Here is a 9986-nt window from a genome sequence, read left to right on the forward strand (position 1 = left end):
AAATTTGATCAAAAGCAAGTGTGCAATGTGAGCAGAAATAGAAAATCTGCCGGCAGGGAAATGTTATACAAAATGTTAAAGCCTAAACCAGGGAAGTGGCAATGAAAGTGAAAAAGAATGGACAAATAGGAAATACATTTAAAAGCATAATTGGCATGAGTTGTTAGATATGGGAAAGGAGGCCCTTGGATATTACTCTGAGGTTTGAAGCAGAGTCACTGAGAGAATTGTGTTGCCATCAACAACAACAGCAACAACAACAACAAAAGGCATGTAAGAATTAAACTAGGCCTAGCCGGTTTGGCTCAGTGGATAGAGCGTCGGCCTGCGGACTCAAGGGTCCCGGGTTCGATTCCGGTCAAGGGCATGTACCTTGGTTGTGGGCACATCTCCAATAGGGGGTGTGCAGGAGGCAGCTGATTGATGTTTCTCTCTCATCAGATGTTTCTAACTCTCTATCCCTCTCCCTTCCTCTCTGTAAAAAAAAAAAAAAAAAAAAAAATCAATAAAATATATTAAAAAAAAAAAAGAATTAAACTAGAAGTTGAGGCTAAATAATTTGTACTATAGCCATACTATGGATTATTATGCAATCATTGAAGAGAAAGAGAAAAGACTCTATATTCAGATACGAAACTGTCTTCAAATTGTAGTGTTAAGTGAAAAAGCAAGGCATGAAATAGTACATCTTCGTTTTATTAAAAGAGTAAATATTATATGCTTACATATATATAAAATATTATAAATACATCAAATATTTCTGAAAGGATACCCAGGAGGCTAACAGTAGTGGCAGCAAGGAGAGGGATTGGAAGCAATGGGCCTGAAGTAGGAAGAAGGCAGTTTCTTTTTTTGTTTTGTTTTGTTTTAATTTCTTTATTGATTAAGGTATTACATATGTGTCCTTACCGCCCCCCCAATTGCTCCCCCACTCCGGAAGAAGGTAGTTTTAAATTATGTATTTATTTTGGAATTCTTTCTTTTATGCATGTATTACTTTCTCAATAAAAGTATTGAGTCGGTATTAATTAAAAATAAATTTTAAAAATAAACAAACCAATAGTGAAGAGACTGGGTTACAAGTCCTGGTTTGCCAGGTAGTGAGCAAGTTGCTAAACCTGTCTGTGTCTAGATCATCTCTGGATGTCCTCATTTTATTTCATTACTTATGTTTAAACCATTCCAGATGGATGTAGGAAGGGTACAGAGAGTATGGAGCCTTTCATATTTATGAAGATCTCTTGAAATACATGGCAGAGGGTCCCTTCAGTTACCCATTTTAGCATCTCAATCAGCAAAAAGCGTTCTGTCCAAGTCAAGAAGCAGATGGATGTGTAGATCAGATACATAGAGAAGTGGTTAAACTAGCTTCTGCTACTTTCAGCAGTTCTTTTGAGCCCCACAGAGGCCAGAGATCTCACATGTTACCAACAAGTGTGTGTGAGTCTGGAGTAACTCCAATAGGAAAGCCCCAGTGAAGGTGGCCCGCCTTCTAAATACAAAAACTGTAAATAAGGTCAGTGTGGAATGGACCGAGAAAGCACTCGGCTTGGAGTCAGGCTGCCTTTCATGCTGGTCCAGCATGAGTAGTTAAAATGTTGAGCACTTCCTGTGTGCCAGGCACAACACACAAAGTAAGCACTTCACATACAGCATTAAATCCTTACAACCATCATTTGCAACAAATACTAAGTATCTCATTTCACAGATGAGAATGTTAAGAGAATTGGTAATACCTCAAGTCTCACAGCTAGTAAATGATGAAGCTGGTATTCAAACCCAGGTCCATCTGATCCCAAGGCCCATTTCCTGATCATTGGGCCATACTGCCCCACCCATACCCTCCATTGCCAATTTATAGTGTGAGCTTCAGCTAATCATTCTGCCTCTAAACATCTGCTTCTACATTAGTATAATTTATTATATCACTTCTCAGACCCCTTCCAAATTGTTTTGAAGACCTCATCTCAAACCTACCTCTTTCCACTTACTTTATTTATTTATTTTATTTTTTTTAAAGACATTGATTTTTTACAAAGAGGATGGGAGAGGGATAGAGAGTTAGAAACATCGGTCAGCTGCCTCCTGCACACTCCCTACTGGGTATGTGCCCGCAACCAAGGCATATGCCCTTGACCGGAATCGAACCTGGGACCCTTGAGTCTGCAGGCCGATGCTCTATCCACTGAGCCAAACCGGTTAGGGAGTCTTTCCACTTACTTTAAATGAAGTTCTTTTCTCTTTTCCTGCATCTGTAGATTCACAGCAGGGATGGGGAACCTTTTCTCTGCCAAGGGCCATTTGGATATTTATCGCATCATTCTCGGGCCACACAAAATTATCTACTTAAAAATTAGCCTGCTATATTTGATAAAACATGTAATTAACTCACCCCTAATGCCTTGGCAGGGCCAGACCAAATGACTTTGTGGGCCTTATACGACCCGCGGGGGCTGGACGTTCCCCACCCCTGATTTACATTGTCAACATTCTCAATATTCCCACCATGGCAACTTCTAAACTGTTATTCCAAAACCCAAATTTCTCAACTCCCCTTTGAAATCTAGGTCATCGGGTTGTGCTGTGGCCATCTGCTAATGCTCATATTCCTCAGAAACTTCCCCACTTGGCTCACAGTTATTTCCTCTCCACTTCATTCTCTGTCATCATCCTGAAGCACTTTAACATCAACCTGGATAACCCACCCAACACCTGACCTCATGTATCCCAACTACCCCAGCCATGTTCCTCATTCCACACAGGTAATACCTTCATTCGTGGCCACACTTTTTCCCTACCATTCTGCCTTACTCAGAAGACCACAAACTCTGACATTCCTCTCTCTGCCTTTTTCCATACACCGGTTCATCTGCCTAATTGCTCTGGGAACCACACATTATTCTATGTAATCTATTGGCACCTTTTCCCTTTTATGTTGTTTTTTTTTTTTTCCAGCCACGCTTCCAATTCAGAGAGATTTGAGTTTGATTCCTGGCTTTTCCATTCATCAGTAGGGTAATTTGGGTGTTATGTGGCTTCCTTAAGCTGCAGTTTTCTTATATATAAAATAGTGTTTATAATATACTAGAGGCTCGGTGCATGAAATTCGTGCACAGGAGGTGAAAGGGGTCCCTCAGCCCGACCTGCACCCTCTCGCAATCCAGGACCGCTGGCTCCTATCCGCTCACCTGTCTGCCTGCCTGATTGCCCCTAACCCCTCTGCCTGCCTGCCTGCCTGATGACCCCTAACTGCTTGACTGCCTGTCTGCCTGATCGCTTCTAACAGCCTCTGCCTCAGCCTCTGCCACCGCAGCTTTGTCGGGAGGGACATCCGGAAGGTCATTCGGCTGTCTGGTCTAATTAGCATATTATGCTTTTATTATTATAGATGCCTTAGGCAGCTATAAGAATTAGAAATAACTAATGTAAGCACAGAACTTGGCAGAATAAATGTTAGCTGCTATCCACCACGTGTACTCCTATGAGTCATCAATGTGACTAAGCCTTCCCTACTCTTTAGAATCCTTTTACATCTTGACCTTCACCACACCCATATTGACAATTCCTCCCCCTTCTATTGTAATGGAGAAAGAAGACTGTGACCATAGCAACTAGCTCCAGGGCACATTTGAGTTGCTCAATATCATTTGAGCCCTGAGGGCTGCTGACCCATTCTTTGACTTCTGTTCCTTCTCACAGCATCCATGTGCAATCCTTTGCTCTCTACTTTAGATCCCAACCCTGCGCCCATCCTTCTCACTCCTAGAAGATACCTTCACATTCGAAGGACCACCATCTATTATTAAAACCTTATTTTTCCTCCCCTTTACCATCTCTTCATCCAACTCCTTGGCATCTCCTATGTAAGAATGGGGATCTCTATCACTTTCCAAAGTCAACTTCTCCCCTGGGAAAAGTTCACACAATTATCTCTCTTCCCTCTTACAGGTTCAGTCTTTCCTTCTTTGCTTTATCTTAGTCAGTAAAAATAGCCAACAGGCACATGAAAAAATGTTAAATATCAGTAATCGTCAAAGAAACGCAAATCAAAACCACAATGAGATATAACTTCATACCTGTTAGAATGGCTATCATCAAAAAGACAAATGAGCCAAAACCGGTTTGGCTCAGTGGATAGAGCGTCGGCCTGCGGACTCAAAGGTCCCAGGTTCGATTCCGGTCAAGGGCATGTACCTGGGTTGCGGGCACATCCCCAGTAGGAGATGTGCAGGAGGCGGCTCATCTATGTTTCTCTCTCATCGATGTTTCTGACTCTCTATCTCTCTCCCTTCCTCTCTGTAAAAAATCAATAAAATATATTAAAAAAAAAAAAAAAAAGACAAATGAACCCTAGCTGGTTCAGCTCAGTGGATAGAGCATCCGCCTGTGGACTGAAGGGTCCCCGGTTTGATTCCAGTCAAGGGCACATTCCTGGGTTGTGGGCTACATCCCCAGTGGGGGGCATGCAGGAGGCAGCCAACCAATAATTCTCTCATCATTGATGTTTCTATCTCTCTCTCCCTCTCCCTTCTTCTCTGAAATCAATAAAATATGTTTTTTAAAAAAGACAAATGATGTGTCTTATCAAAGACAAAATAATTGGCAAGGATGCGGAGACAAGGGAACTTTGTGCACAGTTTGTGGGATAATAAATTGGTGCAGCCACTATGAAAAATGGTGTAGAGGTTCCTCAAAAAATTAAAAACAAAACTACCACATAATCCAGCAATCCCACTTCTGGGTATTTATCCAAAGGAAATGAAAATAGGAACTCAAAGAAATTATCTGCACTCCCATGTTGATTGAAGCATTATTCACAATAGCCAAGACATGGAAACAACCTAAGTATCCAACAACAGATAAATGGATAAAGAAGATATTAGATGATAGATAGATAGATAGATAGATAGAGGAATATTATTCAGCCAGGGGAAAGAAGGAAATCCTGGCATTTGCAACAACATGGATTAAAATTGAGGGCATTATGGTAAGTGAAAAAAGTCAGTCAGAGAAAGACACACTGTATGATATCACTTCTAATGGAATCTAAAACGGCCAAACTCATAGAAACAGTAGAGTGGTGGTTACCAGAGGATCGGGGGATGGAAGAAATGGGGAGATGTTGGTTAAAGGGTACAAACTTCCAGTTATGAGTAAATTCTGGGGATATACAGCATGGTCATTTCAACTAATAATGCTGTACTTTATACGTGAGAGTTGCTATGACAGTAGATCTTAAATGTTCTCACCACACACACACACAAATGTAAACATGTGACATGATGGAGGTGTTAGTTAAAGCTATAGTGGTCATTGTTTTTGCAATATATAACTGAACCAAATCTTCAGTTTGTATATCTTACACTGATACATTGTAATATGTCAATTATATCTCAATAAAGTTGGGGGGAAATTAAAATTTTTAAAAAATCTCTCTTCTCAACCATGCTTCTCTGAGCTATTCCAGTTCTTTCCATTCCCTTCATTATTTGGAAATGTATTTTACACTCACTCTTTCTCTTTACCTACCACTTGTTCCTTAAATGTCTTAACTTCTGAGTAACAGCTTTTCACAGGTGATCTTAAGCTTTTAACCACCAAATCCAAAGGCATGTTGCAGTCATCATTTACCTGATCTCTATCCATTACTTTGGCAAGTGCTGCCCCCACACACTGAATGGAGACAGGAAACAGAAAGAGAAAGGGAGTGGTCCTCCTTTCATACCATTATCCCAAGTCTTCACGAAATGTTAGTGAGCAGGCCTAGCTGACTACCTGTATATAGTTCATTTCATTATTTTTCCCAGCTCTTCACTCTTCCATATGACTTTGCAGTTCCTCCCACTACAAGTAGAGTGCACTTCCCCGACCCTTGACTTTGGGTTCAGCCATATACCTTGATTTGGCTAATGGGAGAGACAAGCAGAGGTCTGAAGTGTACATACCAGATTGGGCTTACTCTTTTGCCTTTCTGGCATCACCATGAGAAAAACATGCCTAACAAAGCCCACTGGTCCAGTAAAAATGAAAGATATGGGGCAGAGCTACCCAACCACTCTACAAACTGCAGCCTGAAGCAGAGCCCCTCCTCCCCAGCTGACCACAAACTCCAAAATGAGAACTAAATACTTTTTGTTATAAGCCATTGTCTTTTGGGCTAATAGGCTTTATTGTAACAATAGCTATCTAGTACACTCTACCTTCTTTCATAAAAGTTTCTCTTCCCTTAGCTTCTGGGACAGGCAATAATCCTGGATCACTCCTCCCCTGCTTATATCTTCTTAACTTTCTTCACCATTTTTTTACTCTGTCTACTTAGTTGGTCCTCTTTTCAACCTCCTTTTCTAGCCACTTCACAATGTCTCCCTGGGTGATCTCATTTTATTCCATTTAGGAGGGGCATATAGTAGGGGCATGTAGTAGGCAGCCAATCAATGATTCTCTCTCATCATTGATATTTCTATCTCTCTCTCCTTCTCCCTTCCTCTCTAAAACCAATAAAAATATTTTTAAATAAATCAACCATAAAAGTAAAAACTTATTTCTAGACATTCAAGTGTATTCTATTGAGCCTTATATCTAGTCTTATGACACTACAGCATTATCTTGATTACTGTATCTTTGTATTAAATTTTTATATTATGAATGGTAAATCCTCTAACTCTGTTCTTTTTCAGGGTTGTTTATATACTTCCAATTGAATTTTAAGATAACCTCATTAATTTCTGTAGGAAAAAATTCCAGTTAGGCTTTTGATTGGGATATAGTTTAGTTTAGTTTTGTTACCTTAACAAACTTTTCAACCCATGAACATGGGATATTTTTCTATGTTACTAAATTTATTCTTAAGTACTTTATTTTCTTTTGTTTGGGTCTTCTCTTTGTTTTTTGGTGTTTTTTTGGGTCAGTCTAACTAAAAGTTTTTCCATTTTTGTTGATGTTTCAAAGAGCCAACTGTTGGTTTGTTGGTTGTCTCAATTGTTTTTCTATTATCCTTTTTTAACACTTTTTATTGGTTTCAGGGAGAGGGAGAGAGAGTTAGAAATATCCCTAACGAGAGAATCATCGATCAGCTACCTCCTACATGCCCCACACTGGAGATGGAGCCTTCAACCTGGGCACATGCCCAGAGGGGGCATCAAACCTAGACTTCCTGCTTCATGGGTCAACACTCAAACACTGAGCCATATTAGCTGGGCTCTATTATCTTTTTTATTTATTTCTTCCTTAATCTTTATTATTTCCTCCCTTTCATCTCTTTTAGGTTTAGTTTGCTCTTTCTCTTTTTTCTAGTTTCTTAAGATGGAAGTTTAGGTTATTTATTTGAGAACTTTCTTCACTTTTAATACAGGCATTTGTAGCTAGAAATTTCCCTCTTTTAGTGCTATTTTAGTGCATCCCATAAGTTTTGGCAAGTTGTGCTTTCATTTCTATTCATCTTGAAATATTTTCTAATTTCCCTTATGATTTTTGACCCACGGATTATTAAGATTATGTTGTTTAATTTTCACATACTTGTGAATTCCCAAATTTCTCTATTGATTTCTAATTTAATTCCATTGTGGTACAGAAAACATTTTATTTATTTCAATCCTTTTAAATGTATAGATATGGTCTATCATATCTATCTCAAGTGTTCCTTGTGCACTTGAGAGGAATGTGTATTTTGCTGTTGTTCAAGTCTTCTATTCCCTTGTTCCTAGTTGTTCTATCCATTACTGAAGATAATGAAGTTTCCAAGTATTATTGTTGAATGGATATCTCCTCTTAAATATCTCCCAGGTACCTTAAACTCATTATGTTCAAAATTGATTTTATACTCTCTCCTTTCTCAAATCCATTTCAGTTAATGGCACTAGATGCTCACAGAAACTCAAAAATTATTCTAGATTCCTTATTTTCCCTTATATCCTATATCCAATAGGCCACTCCTCTTTAACCCATCTATCCCTGCCCTACTTAATTTGGGTCCTTGCACCTAACACCAGGACTATTATAACCAATCTACTTGTCTCCATTCTTGCTAATGTTGTTCATTCCACCTAGAACAACACACTTTTTTTTTTTTAAGTATGGTGGTTTTATTAGCCTCCTTGGGCTGTTGCAATAAATTACCACAAAAATGGTGGCTTAAACCAACAAATTCATTTACTCACAGTTCTGGAGGTCCAAAATCCATTTTACTGGGCTGAAATCCATGTGTCAGCAGGACTATGGAGAGCTTTGGGGAGCTTTGACTCTTCCAAATTCTTTTCGTGGCTTTTAGCATTTCTTAACTGTGGCTGCATCATTCCAATTTTCAAGGAATGGATTATCAACTTTATGTCCACCCTGTTCTTTACACTGTGTTTCTCCCATGTGTGTTCGAATGTTCTTCTGCCTTCTGCTTGGTTCAGATCCTGGCTCTGGAACTCTTTAACGACATACCCTTGGGGAGATTTCTGAACCAGATATCCATGGTTACTGACCTTGGGCTCTGACAGAGGGAGAGCAGAGTGGACTGGAGCTGTGTGAGCCGAGGCCAGGGTTGGGGGCTCTGGGGTCAGGGGCAGAAGGCAGAAACCCCAGTTTCCTGTGCTGAGTGATTCCCTCATGCTGCAGAGGACGTCTTTCTCTTGCAGACCTTTCCAATCCAGGCAGCTTTTGCCTCAGTACACTCGTTCTTCAGGACTTAAGTCCAGAGTCACCCTCTCCCATGGGGAGTCTTTGCTATATGATCTCATTCTTCCACTTGAGCTCTCAGCCTCCTGTGTACACATCTGTCCTAAGATTTACCACACAATTTTACCACTGTCTTCCCCTCAGGAAAGCTCAGTCTCTTATAGCAGAGTAATTGGAACGCTCTAAAGTCAGACAATATAAATTAAAATCTTGACTCTACCAATTTCTAGCTGTGTGATTGGCAAATTATTTTATTTCTCTATGTCTCAGTTTCATTATCCATATTATGAATATAATAATAGTACTACCTCATAGGGTTAAATTACATTAATAGATTCAAAGTACTTAAAGTAAGTGTTAATGTTAATACTATTATTCACCTGTGGTCCCCAGCACTTTAGCAAAGGACTCAGAATAGAAAGCATGAAATAAACTGAACTTAACTGCTTGTCCCTTTTTTTAGTCTTTAGTGATGCTATTCTCTTCCTTCTATATAAATACCCTTCCTACCTTCCTCCTCTTTACTTACTTTGTGAAATCATCCTTCAAGATCCAGCTTGTGTGACCTTCCTTTGTCAAGGCAAGCCTTCGCTTCCTAACACAGGCAATCAATGGGTCCTTTGTCAACATCTCTATCTTGTATTATTAATACACTAGAGGCCCAGTGCACAAAAATTTGTGCATTTGGGGGGGGAGGGGTCCCTCAGCCCAGCCTGCGCCCTCTGGCAGCCCAGGAGCCCTCAGGGGATGTCCACCTGCCAGCTTAGGCCTGCTCCCCAGGGGATTGGGCCTAAGCTGCAGTCGGACATCCTTAGCACTGCCAAGGAGGCGGGAGAGGCTCCCGCCACCGCTGCTGTGCTCGCAGCCTTCAACCTGGCTTGTGGTTGAGCGGAGCTCCCCCTGTGGGGAGCGCACTGACCACCAGGGGGCAGCTCCTGCATTAAGCGTCTGGGCCCTGGTGGTCAGTGCACGTCATAGCGACCAGTAGTTCCGCCATTAAGGGCAATTTGCATATTATCCTTTTATTATATAGACTAGAGGCCCGGTGCACAAAAAATTTGTGCACTTGTGCACTGGCGGAGGGGGGGATGTCCCTGTGCCCTCCTCACACAGGATGGGACCCCTCGGAGATAACCACCTTCCTGGCTTAAGCCCCACTCCCCAGGTGGCAGATGGCAGGCCTGATCCCACAGTGCCTGCCCCGCCTCCCCGGGTCGCACACAGCAGGCCCGATCCCAGGGTTGGGGTGGGTGGCGGATGGTGCGGCCCCACCCTACCCGCCTGCAGTATGCAAATTTAATGGCCATCTTTGTTGGGTTAATTTG

Source organism: Myotis lucifugus, unplaced genomic scaffold (assembly GCF_000147115.1).
Source record: "Myotis lucifugus unplaced genomic scaffold, Myoluc2.0 scaffold_186, whole genome shotgun sequence".
Classification (NCBI taxonomy): domain Eukaryota; kingdom Metazoa; phylum Chordata; class Mammalia; order Chiroptera; family Vespertilionidae; genus Myotis; species Myotis lucifugus.